Consider the following 15,508-nt stretch of genomic DNA (forward strand, 5'->3'; position numbering starts at 1 on the left):
AGACGCTACAGGAATGCTTGGTTTTGTGATTGCCTGTGTAAACGTTGAGAAATAAAAGAACCTAAAAGACAAGCTTGGAGCTGAACTGAGTCCTTTGGGAACGGAGTGGCTTGCTGAGAATAGGGCCTGCTCTTTAGAGAGCTTGCCCTACCACCTTCTGCAGCCCAGGTACCCCTTAAAACAAAACATTCACGCTTAAAGAGCCCACCCAACCAGTTCTCCAGCAGCTCGGAGCCGCTCTGGGCACTCCTTTAAAGCTGAACTACGGTCAACATAATTGCATCGAAAAAACAAAAGACCTAGACTGTCTCTGGGAAGCTGAAACAAAGGGCGATCCCAGTAAAAGCTTACCTCTCTCATCTGCCTCTGCAAAACATGAGTCCCAGCTTGCTCCTGCTGGGAGATGCTGACGTGGCTGGTCTATTCCAGTGCTTCCAGGGGATGATGGGCACATAGGGTCAGGATGCCTGGCAGCATAGGCCAGCGAGGTCATAGAGGAGGCAGCGGAGGGACCCCCGTGTGTGTGTGGTGGGGGGGTTGAGAAACAATTGCAGTGCACCCCCCCACTTTTGAAATTTCGTGCCCTCCAGTTTGCACAGCTCTACCCTAAACCTCTGATTGCCAGGTGCTGGGATGGGGTGAGGGGGTTGAATCACATGATAATTGCCTTCATCTCTTTGCTGCCCATGGTTTTCTGAGACCAAAGCAGTGGTAACTTAACTCTTTCACTCCAGGATAGTGTCATGAACATATGAATGGGAACATAGTGCTTCCGGCTCACGAGAGACTAATCCTAGTGCCAGCGAGCGTGCTCTTCCTGAAAACTATAACGAATTAGACTTAAACTCGCACAGGCCTCGGCGTTAGGGATAGGACATCCCAAATCATTCCCTCGAACCTGAGGTGATATTGGTAATTTACAGCAGCTCCAGTACAGTCAGTTGGGTCCCTCCCAGGAAGCCTGGTGTCAAGAAAAAGTCTCTCAGGACAGCTTCAGAATGATGTTCCTAAAACACACCCAGTTCCCCAGTCTTGTATAACTTCCACATAACAACCGCAAGGGTGAGCACCGCTTCTAATGTCAGTAAATTGTTTAGCCACAAGCCTGCCTCAAAATCTGTCATCGTGAGCATCCATGGCTTAGGCACCACAGCTCTGTGCTTCCGTTCACTTCATTTCTTTCCCCTCTTGCCAGCCCAAGTTGCAGAAACTGCAATCCTACAGAACAAAAAGCAGTCAAGTAGCACTTTAAAGACTAGCAAAATGGTTTATTAGGTGAGCTTTTGTGGGACAGACCCACTTCTTCAGACCATAGCCTGACCAGAACAGACTCAATATTTAAGGCACAGAGAACCAAAAACAGTAAGCAAGGAGGACAAATCAGAAAAAGATAATCAAGGTGAGCAAATCAGAGAGTGGAGGGGTGCGGGGGGGAAGGTCAAGAATTAGATTGAGACAAGTATGCAGACAAGCCCCTATAGTGACTCAGAAAGTTCCCATCACGATTGAAACCATGTGTTAATGTGCCGAATTTGAATATAAAAGCCAGCTCGGCTGTTTCCCTTTCTACAAAGGAGCGATAATCTCTTTTCAGTAACACACGTACCTTGAGGTCATTGACAGAATGCCCCACGCCATTAAAATGTTGACTAACTGGTTTGTGGATCTGGAGTGTTTTGATGTCAGTTGTGTGCCCATTGACCCTTTGTCTAAGGGCGTTAGAAGTCTGTCCAATATACAAAGCATCTGGGCATTGTTGGCACATGATGGCGCATATGATGTTAGTAGAGGAGCATGAGAACGTGCCCGTGATATCACAGAATCCCAGCCCTTCTCTCACCGCAGCAGCACTGGAGGGGCAGGTGAGCAGTGCTCTCCATGGTTGCTGCGGCTCCTGCAGGCGTAACCGGGGTGGGGTACGTGGTCCCCAGCTAGGGGACAGACAGCCAAGCACACAAATGCACTCTCTGAAATAGACTGTCGATAGCTGTCCCTTTCTCCACTTCTGCCCGCTGGTGGGTTTATAGCTGTCCTGGTCCCCATCTCTGGCCCCCCTGCTGCCTCCCTACAGGCATTCTATAGTATGCGTGTCCCTCATACCAGACCTCGCCCTTTCCATTTTACGAGCAACGTCTGAATTCCAGGTACACCCTAGTGCCCTGGCACGACCACACCCTGACCTTGCTTTAAGGTATGCTGAAAGGAACCTGCATGCTACATTTGGCTGTCCTAGCTCTTACTGGCTGGCAGGGGCTCTTGGACAAACATTTGGTTAGGGTGACCAACTGTCCTGATTTTATGACAGTCTCAATATCCAGGGCTTTTTCTTGTACAGGTGCCGAGTACACGCCCCCATGCCCTGTCCTGATTTTGTCCACACGTGTTATCAAATCACTCTAAGTTGGGTGCCTAACTTTAGATGCCTGTGTTTGAAACCATTGGCTTTAGCGCTCGGTGCCTCAGCTGCTGTAATGTAAAATGGGAGACCATTGCCTCTCTTTCACCCTCTCTCTTGTACATGCACACGGCAAGCTGCTGAGGCCAGGGATGGTCTCTAACCTTCAGAGGCATTCCCGTCAGGGGCTGCATTCAGAAATGGGAGAGGTGTATATATGAAGGGGTAAAGTGTTTGAAATCTAGGTCTGCTTCCAAAGTTGGTGGCGCAAACCCCTTTCTGGATTTGACACCACAACTGCTTCGTTGGCAACCGACTCTGATACAGCATTTTCAAGTGGCAACAGGCAACCAGAGCTGGAGAGTTAATGACAAACTTGACTCTCAGTTAGGGCAGTGCAAATTAACAGACCTGCTCTGTACTGATGCCAGCGGAATGGCCAGAAGAATCTGGTGGAGTGGTGTCCAACATCTGGCACTGGTGGATAAGCACGAGGGAAAAGGTGGTGTATCATGGCAGCAAAATTGTTCTGAAACAAATTATTTACCTTTGGCTAACATTCCCGCAAGCATCCATGCCTCTCCCAAAACAATGCAAGAGAAGCAAATTCTTGATTGGCCCGGGGTCTGAATGTTGCACTTTGAGCCTAAATGCTGTAACAAATGTGTTTTAATATTCCTGCAACTACTGAAGTTATAGGTGGGTTGCTAGTTAGCCTGGCTCGCTCATCTTGCGTGGGCTTTATTGTACAAACCTATGTTTGTTTTGGTTCTGCTGACGCCTACATTGGGACTCTGTGGTCACAAACATATGGCTATTGGGGACAAAAGAGTTCATTTGAAGGGAGATAAATTGCTCTCAATCCAACCTACTTACAGGCTAGAGAAGGAGCCTCAGCAGCTGGTGAGGAGCCCTCTCTGATTGCATCTGCATGTTGTATAAATCAGAGCCCTGGTTTTACGATGAGCGCCGGAGGGCAAATCTAGAAACTTTTCAGAAGAAAACAGCCAGTAGAGTCAATGCTACACCAGGGATCTATCTGTATGAAACAGGAGACCCCTCTTCAAGCGGTGCTGAACTTGACTAGCCATTGTGTGTATTTTGCAGCAATCTATCCCATTGGCTGCAAGGGATCGGAAGTGCACTGTCAAGTCAAAGCTGGTCAAACTTCTCTGTAAATGGTATCAGCTTGGAAGTATTTATCAGCAAGCAGGTACCTGGCTCCTGGCCAGGGCTGTAGCTGATTACACAGTGGAAGCAGTGTGTATGGAAAGCTCCCCAGTACTTAACAGCATAATAGCCGTGAAAGCAAGTTTCCACATTGTGGGGCACCTGGTGATTGGCTCACGGTCATGCAAAAAGGGATCAGGGCTATTCCCTCCGGGGCAAGGGAATGGCGGAGGGTTCTAACCAGCTGAATGCTTATTGCATGAGTGCTGACATCACATACACAGAGTCTGCCTGTCATCATGGGGGGGGTGTCACAATGAGCAATGGGGTGACGGAGTCCAAGAGCAGGGGTGGGAATCACCACCACAGGGAGCCGGGGCAGGAAATGGATAGGAAACAAAGGAGGCGAGGAAAATTCAACACAAATGCAAATATTTTACCTCCTAAATCACCGCACTCTTCACCGGTCCAATGCTCCTCAGAGCCTCTCGCCCCGAAGGCCTGATGCTTTCAGGAGAATCAGTTGCAAAGATAACAAGTCGTAACTAATGGTTCAGTGTAGCAATCAGCCAGCTCTCTGCAAGCTGAGCTAAAGCCCCTTAGCATCAGGATGGCCCGTTTTCTAGCAGAGTTTGGGCCACCTCTGGAGGCACCGTTTCCTGGAGCCCCACGGATGGCTGTCTCCAGCTTTTGGTACCCCAAGGTAGCCTTCTTGGCCAGATTCTGCTATGCCTACCAGGCAGCCTCACTCTGCATATGCTCCAGAAGCCCACGGGGGGCTAGTAGTGGAAGAAGGCACTAAATACAGGCATCCCTGGGGCAGAGAGGCCACTGAGCCTACTCACAAAGCAAAGCACTACTCAGCATGAGTGGGGGACAGAGTTGTGCTTTGTGGGCACTGCTGCCTGGCAGAGCTGTATGAACTAGTGGTCCCAAAATCCACCCCCCCCACCAAAGGCCTGGCTTGCCCATGCTGTCTTCTGTGGCGTTGTAGGGAGGTCACCCTTACCACAGAAGGTACGTACTATGCCACAGGACCAAGGCGGACAGACACAAGCCCTAACGCCGCAGCCTTTTGAGAAGCCTTAAGTGTAAATCCCCCTCCCCCAAACATTTGGCCGCCTACATGCGAGGAAAGAAAGGCCTCCACAGCACTGGCTTCGGCATCCCGGCACCCTGCAAATGGCCCAGCCGCCTGCAGAGAGACCAAGCCCACAGTCTCCTGAGGGTAATGGACAACTGGGTGTGAGCCTGAGTGGTCCGCTCTGCACACAAGCGTAACAACTGAATCGTCTTCGGCTGGCCTCGACGTGAGGCGGCTATCCACCCAGGGGCTGCGGTGCCCAATTCCTCCCTGAAGATTTTCCCACAGAAGCGATAGGTGCAGCTTGGGAAGGGATGTAATCGTTGGCTGGAGCGTTGTCCTGCTCTTTCCACCTTTGTTGTGTCTCTGGCGCATGAGCACAACTGTTCTCCTCCACGAGAGCTGTGCGTTCTGTTCTGCCTGTGGCGAATCCTCCCAGGTCACTGGGTGGATGCCTCCCTTCTAGGGTACTTGTAATGTGCTCGGAAATGCTTCCACTGCCCTGTGAGGCCTCCTTCCCTGACTCAACTGAGAGGGCGGTGTGCCCTGGAGACAGTAGTGAGGTGGAAGCTAGGTCTATCCTGAGTGTAACTAGCTTAGTTACATATATACACCTGTACAGCACAAATGTTGCTCAAAGGGCATACAGGGCACTCTTGTCTTTTGCAAAACTCAGCCCAGCACCAAATTCAATCCCCAGGGAACATTGCTACCTGAAGGACACACTCTTGTTAGAGACCTTCTTAGCAAACTGTCCCATTGTTCACCTAGTTCAGCCAGCGAAGTCACAGCATGTCTTAATGAGATTCAACGGTTGTTCACTCACTTGCCAATAAAAAGACCTGGCAGACTAATGGTACCAGTGCCACCGGGTGGCACCTAACTCCCGGGTTTTGCCCAATTTTCTCAGGTAAAACCAGCAATATGCGTATCAATAGGTGGTGTAGTCAGTGTTAGGCTCTCAGGCTTCTGAGATGGGTTATATAAAGTTACAGCTACTCTACAGCACAGCAACAAACACTGGCAAAAGGCAGCTATGAATTAGTCTTCCCCAAGACATTTACTAATAAGGGACTATGGCTTTGTTTGGTCCAGGAATGGATCCTGGTGCATTTTCCTGCACTGTTATGTGGAAAGGTATGATGTTTGTTTCAGATTAAAGTGTTGAGTCAATCTAAGACCTGCTGGATGCTGTGCTTAATTAAGTGCCTGCTATATTATTCCGGAGACATCTATTTGGGCATGATACAGCTTCCTTTGAAAGGGAATCCCATTTCTCCTGGGCATTCGTGGAAGTCACACACCTGGCTGGCAGCTAGTGAGTCATCAGTATTTCGAAAGCCAGTTCCAGATGATTCCCTTAGGTCTCTCCTGGTTCTGTGCACACTGGGGACAGCCTGCGGCGGAATGCCCCATCCAATGAATGGTGCCAAAGCAGGAACGATTGTTTATGGAGCCAGAGGCCCATTTGGGGAACTGGCAAAGAGCGCTTCCTTCTGGCATTTATCGTCATCAAGTTTATGGCCAAAAGGGATCACCAGGATTCTAATCCGACCACCCACCTAGCGCAACTCGCTACTATGCAGTACCTGCACACTCAACCCAACAGCCAAACTATTGCATGCCACTGGAGGGACCCGGGTTCACTAGTGCCTGAGGTCTCCCCAATGGCAGGGAAGTGGTTAAGTGAGACACACCAAGGGGGGGGGGGCGGCAAAGCTCACGCTCACTGCTGAGCTGAGCTGGGGGAAAATTACTTCCTGACCTCACATAGTGTCAGCGCCTCAGCAGTGTGAGGTTCCAGTTTGCAATCAGGCCCAGAGACAGGTCTCCTTGGAGCTCTGGATTGTGCCTTGAACCAAGAGCGAGGCTTGTGTCTGGTTCTGCAGCGCTCAGGGGCCTGGTTTCATTTGGCTGAGTTCCACTCTTGACAAAGGGGGGCATCACAGCCCAAACTGCGAAACACAGTTCAGGGTTCTCTGCCCAGGCCAAATGCAGGGCTGCACATCTCCGGGTTTGTCACCTCCATGCCATTGATGAGAAAGAATTTTTCCTGCTCATTTCTACAGCCCATGCTCCCTATTGTTCCCTGCTCTGCCGTGTCCTTGAGGTCCCAGCGAAGCTAATGGGGTGGAAGCCAGACTGGTAAAGGGTTGTCAGCTTCCAGCCAGTTACCATTAAAGGCCTTTAAAAGCTTTGTCACTGTTGCTCGCCATCTGGGATGCTCAGTCAGCAACAAACAGGCACTCCGGGTCGCTGTAGGAAGCACCCCTGGAGCCATCTCTGCTTTTGCTCTCACAGCCTGATAATCCTCCTCCAGTTTTGGGTGACAGCAGGGAAGGGGACTGACCTGAAGTGCTCCCCAGCCCCAGTTTCCCCTCCAAAATGCTGTTCCTCAGTGTGAAAACCCAACTCTTCGCTATGCGCACAGGCATTAGCAAACTGGGCCGTTCGAACCAATGCTGGAATGGTTTGGCATCACAATACGACGTGTGTCTTTAATGCCTCAGCGCTAGGTTTTAAGGCGATATACGAGCCCCCCTGACATGGGTACAAGTGAAACTAAAATGCTCTCTGGTGACTGAACAGCACCTCCTCACGAGACTGCCAAGGAGACAGCTGGCCAAACCCCTGGGCCAAATCGGTCCCCAGAGCCAAAGGCGGGTACCAGCCCAGGCCTGGTGAAGACAGGTCACTGGGGATGCTGTCTGCTAGTCCACTGAATCTAGGCACTAGGTAATTCCGCGGGTGAGCACCTGACTAAGGCTACTGCCAGCTGTGAGAGAGGTCATGTGGCATCTGTCTGGTGAGGAGCAGGGGATGCCGGTGGAAAGAGGCAACTGGTAATGGCGGGAGGGGCAGAACAGAATTCCCCTGCAGTAGGGGATAGGAAAGCTGGCCGGGGGGTGGGGGGTGGGGGGGGGGTGGGGGGGTGGTGGTGCGCAGAAAGGAATCCCCTTCCCACACAGAAGAGAATGGGGGTGGGAGGAAGCACAATCAACTCCCCTAGTATGGGGGCCGGAAGCAGGGCGGGGACATAATGGGATTCCCCCCCTCCAGCAGCAGAGAGTGGCTGGGAGAGGGGGCAGACTGGACTCCTGATAGCAGCAGGCCATGATGGAAGTGGCAGAATGGGCTCCCCTGCCCCCCCCCCCGCCCCCAAACCCAGCAGCAGGGGCTGGGTGGTGGTGGTGGTGGGGGGGTAAAATGGAATCACCCCCCCCCCCAAGCAACAGAGGAAGGGGCGGGGGGGGTGGGGGGGGGGTGTAGCATGGGGTCCCTCCAACAGCGGGGCAGGGGTAGAATGGAATCCTGCTGAACAGTTGGGGGGGGGGGGAATGGGAGGGAAAGGCAGAGTGGGTGGGGGGGGCATGAGGGATTCCTCCCCCCCCACCCCCCCCCCGAGCAGGGTGAAGGTGGGTGTTGGGGGGTGGGGGCTAGACTGGAATCAACCTGAGCAGTGGGGAGGATGGGTGGAGGGGGGGGGGGGGGGGGGAATGAAATCCCACCCTATAGTGGGGGATGGGGGGGCAGAATGGATGCCCCCCCCACCCCCCTACCCCCCAGCAGGAGGGGATAGGTGAGGGTGGGGGCAGAATGACATTACTCCTAGCAGTGGGGCATGCGGGGGGGGGGGGCGGGCCAGGGAACGGACACCCCCCCTCCCCCTCATCACTGGGGAATGGTGGTGGGGGGGGGGGGCAGGAGGAAATCCCATCTCTCCAGCAGCAGGCATGATGGGGAGCCAGCAGGGAGTCCCGCCCCCCCCCCCCCAGCAGCAGCCAGGGATGGATGGGGGGGGGCACAATGAAGGCCCCCCCCCCACAGTGGCGGGGGTGTGTGTGTGTGTGTGTGTGCTGGCCTGGGGGAGGCACATGGGGGGGTGTAAGCATTGATTTGCCCCCCCATACCTTGGCATGGACTCCCCCCACCCATGCAGCAGCGGGGGATGGGGGATGGTTGGGGGGGGGGGTCAGCCACCCTGTCGCGTGGTGGTGCATTGGGGGGGGGGGTGTGTGCGTGTGTGTGTGTGTGTGTGCGCAGCATGGAGTACCCTAGCAGTGGGGGATGGGCGGGGGGGGCGGGGGACAGTGAAACCCGCCCCAGCCTCGGCTAGCATCCCCTAGCAGAGGAGGCTGGGTGTGTCGGACAGCATGGCATCCCTCCAGCAGTTTTGGGGGGCGTGGAGGTGGGTGGGAGGTCAGCCTGGCATATGGCCCGGCCGGGTGGTGGTGGGGGGGGGGGGGGGGGGGGGGGGCTTTGTGTGTGTGTGTGTGTGTGTGTGGAGGGGGGTCGACTGCCCCCCTCCCCCGAGCAGCAGGCTAGGGTTTAGGGTGGGGCAGAAGGGAACACCTCCAGCAGCAGGCATGCTGGGGCGGTGGGGGGGGGGCGGCGGCCTGGTGTTCTACCCGCCCCCCTCCCCCAGCAGCATGGGATGGGGGGGGGGGGCATTGCATTTCTGCCACCCACCCCCACTTGGGGAGCAGTGAATACCTCCAGAGGCCGACAGTGGCTGTGTGGGGCAACTTGGCGCCCCCTTCCCCACTGGGAATAGGTGAGGGCAGGGGTCAGACTGGCATTCTGCCCAGCAGTGGGGCATTGGGTGGGGTGGGTAGGATGGAATCCCTCCCTCCCAGCAATGGGCATGATGGGGCGCAGCTTGGAGCACCCCACCACCCAGCAGGAGGGGTTGGGTGGGGAGGCAATATGGCGCCTGCAACCCCTGCAGTGTGTGTGGGGGGGGTGTCTGGACCCAGGAGACCACCTGAAATCCCCTCCAGCAGTGGGGTGGGGGCTGCTTTGAGCCCCCTCCCATACCTGTGAAAGGGTGTGGGGGAGGCAGTAAGGTCCCCTCCCTGAAGGAGGGGGCGGGGGTGGGGGGGGTGGGTGGGTGCATGGGATGGGTGAGCAGGCATCGAATGCTCCCACCCCCGCCAGTGTGGGATGATGGGCGGGGGGGGGGAATGGATGCCCACCCTGAAGCAGGGCTGGGGGTGGGGGTTGTAATGGAATCCACCCCCACAGGAGGGAGGGAGGGCAGAATGGATTTCCCCTCTCCCCAGCTGGGGGTGGGGGGGGGGGGCGCTGAGTGGGGCAGCATGGAATTACCACCACCACCATGAGCAGACTGGAACCGCCCCCAACAAGGGGGATGTGTGTGTGTGTGGGGCGGGGTAGAGCAAAGTGTTATATCTCCTAACAGTGGGGGATGGGCGTGGAGGGGGCACCTGGAATCCCGTCCAGCGTTGGGGGGGGGGTGGGGGTGGGCAGGGCATGTTGAAGTCCCAGCCACAGTACATTGGCTGGACCCCCCCCCACAAGCATCAGATGATGGACGTGTGCATTGGGGGGGGGGGGGGGGGGCGGGGCAGAATGACATCCCACCCAGCAGGGTAAGGGGCAGCAGAGTGTCCCTCCCAGCAGTCGGGCTGTGTGTGTATTGGGGCCGGGGGGTGGGGAGGTAGAATGGAATCCCACCCCAGCAGTTGGCGGGGGTCGGGGGGCAGCATAGAGGCCGTCCCAGCAAGTGTGGGGGGGGGGGGGAATGACCTTGCACAGCAGTGATGCATGGGGGAGGCAGCATGGGCCCCCCCCCCAGCAGCAGGGGACAGGGCGGTAGACTGACCCCCCCCACCCATCCCTCGGTGCCAGCAGCAGGCGATAGGTGGGGGGGGGGGGGCAGCAATGAAGACTGCCCCCCCACACACTACCTTGGCTGGAATAGCTCAGCAGCCAAGGATGGTGGGGTGTGTGTGCAGGGCAGCATGTATTGGCCCCCCCCCCCGCCCCCCACAGCAGCAGGTGATGGTGGTGGGGTGAATGCTGCTGGGTGGGGGGGGGGGCGGCGGAGGAGACTGGCTTCAACACTGGAAGAGGGACTAAAATGTTTGGGGGGGCAGCCTATAATCTCCTCAAGCTGTGGGGGGGGATGGGTGTGCGTGGGGGGCAGCCCCTGAGCATTGGTGGGAATAGGTGTTGGGGGGGGGTTAGCATGGCATCACACCCAGCAGTGGGGCATGGGGGGGGTGGGTAGAATGGAGCCCCCTCCAGCAGCAATGGGTGGGCAGGGAGTGGGGGTACTCCCTTAACAGCAGGGGACGGGGTGGGGGCAGTTTGACATTCCCCCCAGCAGTGGAGGATGGTGGGGGGCAGAATGGAGCCCCTCCAGCAGCAGGGGTTGGGAATGGGGGAGTAAGAATTGATTCACCCCCCACACCTTGGCATGGAATCCCCCCCAGCATTGGGGGAGGGGTGGGGGCAGTATGGACTCACCCCCCAGCAGCAGCAGAGGGGCAAGGGGGGCAGCATGTAATCCCCCCTAAAGCAGGGGAGGGGGTGTTTGTGTGGGGGGGCAGACTAGGGTCCCTCACCCCATCGTTGGAGTGTGGAAGGCGAGGCAGCGTACACTCAGAGAAGAGGGGAGATGGGTGCAGCATGGAATCCCACCCCCCCAGTGGGGCGTGGGAACAAGGAACAGCCTGGGTTTTCCCTCTCCAGGAGCTGGGGATGGTGGCTGCATAGACTCCTCCCTGCAGCAGGGGATGGGAGCGGTTGCATCATGGACTGCCCCCTGGGAGCTGGGGTCGGAGATAGAGGGCAGCATGGCATCCCCCCCCCGCCCGTCGTGGGCAAGTCGGGGGGAAGAATGGAGGCCCCCCTCAGGATTCTCGCAGAGATGAGGTCAGGCAGTGGTGCTGGCTGTGAATGACAAAACTTTCTGTGCCACACTTGGGAGAGATTCCCCACTTGCGTGACTGGCAGGTCAGGGCAGAGCGGGCAGGTGTCCATCAGGAGCCCATAAGGGCCGCTGCTTCCTGGTGGATAGGAGTGGCAGGAAGAGGGCTGGGAGCGGGTTCACAGTCTCATTTATTCAGGTTAAAATTCAGTCAAGTTGCACAAGAAAGTCGCAGGCACGTGGAGCCTCTGCCCGCTCCTGCCAGCAAGACGGCTGCCACCTCCCGTGGGCTGGTAGTACCAGGTGTTAGGAACATCCAACATGGGGAGATTGTCTCAGGCCTTCAGAGTGCCTGCGGAGTTGGGAGGCCGCTGTGTTTCTACGTCCCAGCAGAGCCTGGGGCTGCTCGCTGCACAAGGGCTAGGCTGACTGCGCAGCTTCCCTGAAAGGCAGGTGACTTTTTCAAAGCTGCTGAAGGGAGCTATTGGTTCAAATCCCCCTGCAATCCAAAAGCAGCTGAGGTCTACACTCTCCGATACCTCAGCAGCATTGAAGTGCTGGACCTGAGTGCCTTATTCTCTTCGGTTCCCTTGCAAATCCCATCCTAATTACTGCCCCATTAGTCATCATTTTCAAGCCAAGCTGGAGCAACTTCATTTTAATTTTTCGTAACGTGCCTGGTGGGTTTTATCCACCAGAGGTCACATTTTGAAAGTTTTCTCCAGAGGTGCTAGAACTAGGAATGTACTTTCCCCCCTGCCCCCAACCCTTCTCTCCAGAAAACTGGAAGCTGAGTTCCACTTCACCAGCTTTCCCCATGGAACAGGGGCATTGAGAAACATACCAAACACTCCCATGGGGGGTGATACGCTTGTAAGACTTGGCAACACTATAATCATCATTTGGATATTACAAGATAGGCTGACATTCATGATGCTTTAATATCTATTGCAGCATAATGAATTATATCTGAATGGTCATGGCAGGCAGGTTGCACCTGGAAATCACTGGGAACTGAGTTGACTGAGCACCTTACTGGACATGCTGAGTTCCCTAGAGGATTAGTACATCTGATGTGCATGGAAATACAGTGCAGGATAGACACACCTGTTGCAGTGATTTGCCCCCCCCCAGCAACTGGGTTATGCTAAGTCAGTAGAGAATGCAGGCAGGTAGACTAACAATGCTGAAAATTATCACATGCTAGCTAAGGAGCTGCTTTGTGCCAGTTTTGTTAGTACAGCTATTAAGTGCTTTCTAGTCTTATCATGAGTTTCAGTTGTTCGTCTATAGTACCAGGGCATCAGAGACCAAGACACTCACTCCACAAGATCTGTAAGGAAGAAGAAAAAAAATAAAAGCAAAAGCATGCATAAATAAGTAGAGTTTGCAAACACTGGTGACTGCCTGGCAGAGGAGAAAGGAAAGAGGGGAAAGATTTATCTTTGCATTCAGGTAAGAAGTGCTTTGTTTTTTTAAATGTAGCCTTAAATCAGGCTGATTAAACACCATCACACGGTATTTTGCTTCGACTGTTTGGACATGTGATGGATGAGACATGACAAACTTTCCTGCAAGTTTATCTGCCTTCCCATTTGTGCCCCTTTTCTACTAGCCAGGCCTAGCTCTGGTGACCAGATTCATTCTATGCCCCGGGGGCTGGAGAAAGAGGGGGAGGAGGATGAGACATGAGGGGCTTCCAAGCCCTATCTAATGTAAAGCACCTTTGACTGAGTGGTGCAGTGAAAAGGATGTGGGTAAAACAAACTTTAAAGAACGTGAAAGGATCAAAGTGTTTGCGCAAATTCATTCCTTGTGGCAGGAGCTTTACTCGTTTGCTTTTTCAAAAGAGGGGTGGGTCTTCTGCAGCTGACACCCCAGCATTCAGCACCTCTGGATTTCATCTTGGTTTCAGCTCTGATTGATGGCTGGGATGACACTCACAACTGTATATTCTGAACGAGATCTAAGTCGCTTCCCCTGAGTCCGCGGCACACGCATTAAAGAGTTGCATGAAACCATTCTATTTATGAGTGGTTCAAAGACACTACAAATGGTGGTGGATGTTGTTTTGAAGCACCAGACCCCGAGGAAGTCTGCAATGATCTCAAGAACCTGTCATGACACCAGAACCACATGCTTTGTCATGCTGTGGGGATGAGGGAAGTTTGCCTTATAGGCAAAGCACCCTCTGAGAATAGTGCCCACATCACAGTTAGACAATTTGATTGGCCAGGAGTTACGTTATTTAGACGTCTTACTACTAAGTTACCCAGGTCAAAACGCATTACAAGGGTCACATGAGCAGAACAATGGAATATGGCAAGCTTCATCACAAACAACTCTCTCCATCTGGAGCTATGATATGAGCAGTGTTCCCTCTAATTTTTTCCCATTGATGTGCAGAACGAATTTTATGAGCACCAAAACATGTGTAGATGATCACCATCAGTAAAAACACATGCTGTCAGCTGCAGGGTAAGGTCTAAAATAGCTTAGAGCAGACAGCAAGTACATGGTAAGAACAGTGGGTTAGATCCGCAAATGAGCTATACCAACATAACGCCATCTCCATCACGGCCTAAGTCTTCTACTTTTGGCTGGAGCCAAGAGCAGAGAAGCAAGGTGCTCCGTCTTTAGAAAGGACCTAGTTAACCTTTGCTTAATACACCTTTCTCCTCCTTATATAGCATCCTAACTTCACACCCTGACAGTTTGGCACTGTAGATTACCGGAAGATGGAGCTTCCTCCTGCAACTAGTCAGGTGATAAAATTGCCAGGGCTTTGCAGAATATTCAAAGGCAGGTTGATTAGAATACTATAGAATCATAGGGTTGGAAGAGACCTCAGGAGGTCATCCATTCCAAACCCACCCCCCCACCTAAAGCAGGACCAATCCCAATTAAATCACCCCCGCCAGGACATGAAACCTCTTGGGATGCAGATTCCACCACTTTCCTAGGTAATCCATTCCAGTGCTTTACCACTCTCCTAGTGAAATAGTTTCTTAATATATAACCTAGACCTCTTGCACTGTAACTTGAGACCATTCCTCCTTGTTCTGTCATCCATCACTACTGAGAACAGCCTCTCTCCACCCTCTTTAGAGCCCCCCTTCAGGAAGCTGAAGGCTGATATCAAATTGCCCCTCACTCACTAGGAGTAATGTGTGATCTTAAACTGTGGGAAAACAAAAAAGGTTGTTCTAATAAGTCTGATTTGCCAGTTGAGATTCCCCCCAGCCCTGACTTCAGGGAAGTGTCCCGCTGATGTTTGGGGAAAATGGATATGAATCACAGAATGGTGGAAGGCTCGAACCTTATTTAGGAAGCCACCACTCTATACATGATAGAATAAATGATAAGAAAATCTTCATAAGCACATAAAATATCTAATTACTATTATGTCTTCTAAAATAGCACCTAGAGGCCACAACTGACATCAGGACCTCCATGTACTGTACAGACACACAGCAAAAGACAAACATCGAGCAAAGATCATGTTCTGAATCATCAACTAGCACTTTAATTACAAGGCCATCTTACATGTTAAAGACTGACAGCTTATTGGAAGTACTGTTCTATTTCTGTATGTGCTGTTAAGCTTGCCTACTAGAAAATCATCTCAGGTTTATGGATTGTGTGTGTCTTAATACATCTAACAGAAAAGAATAATTCTAGAAATGAATAGACCATCTTTACAAATTCTTTGGCATTTAGTATGAACAATAAACATCCATTTGTACCTATTCAAAAATAAAATAAATCCAAACTACAAGGCCTTGTTCTTCTGTTCTAAGAATTCTGTCCATTCAGGATTGTCAAATATTACATGCCAACACCTGTGAGAATGACAACAACTTCTTTAAGTGCAATGAATCAAAGCATTTGAGTAAGTTTTACAGAACAAATTACTACTCATAGAAGTCATCCAGAATAAAAAAAATAAACAATTCACCAGAAGAAAAAAAAAAGTGTTCAAGGCACAAGGAAGACTAGACCTCATCAGAATTGAAACAAAAACTCAGCTGTGCCCTGTAGCGATTCACACACTGTTGGATAATTGCAGAGTTGTTCAAGGCCTGAGTCACGTGGCTGGAAATGCACAGAATAGCTCCCTACCTGGTATTTAAAACTGGTAGATTATTTTTCTCCTCCTTTGTTTGAGTAATTTTGCTTTGTG

Source organism: Carettochelys insculpta, chromosome 8 (genome assembly GCF_033958435.1).
Source record: "Carettochelys insculpta isolate YL-2023 chromosome 8, ASM3395843v1, whole genome shotgun sequence".
Lineage (NCBI taxonomy): Eukaryota > Metazoa > Chordata > Testudines > Carettochelyidae > Carettochelys > Carettochelys insculpta.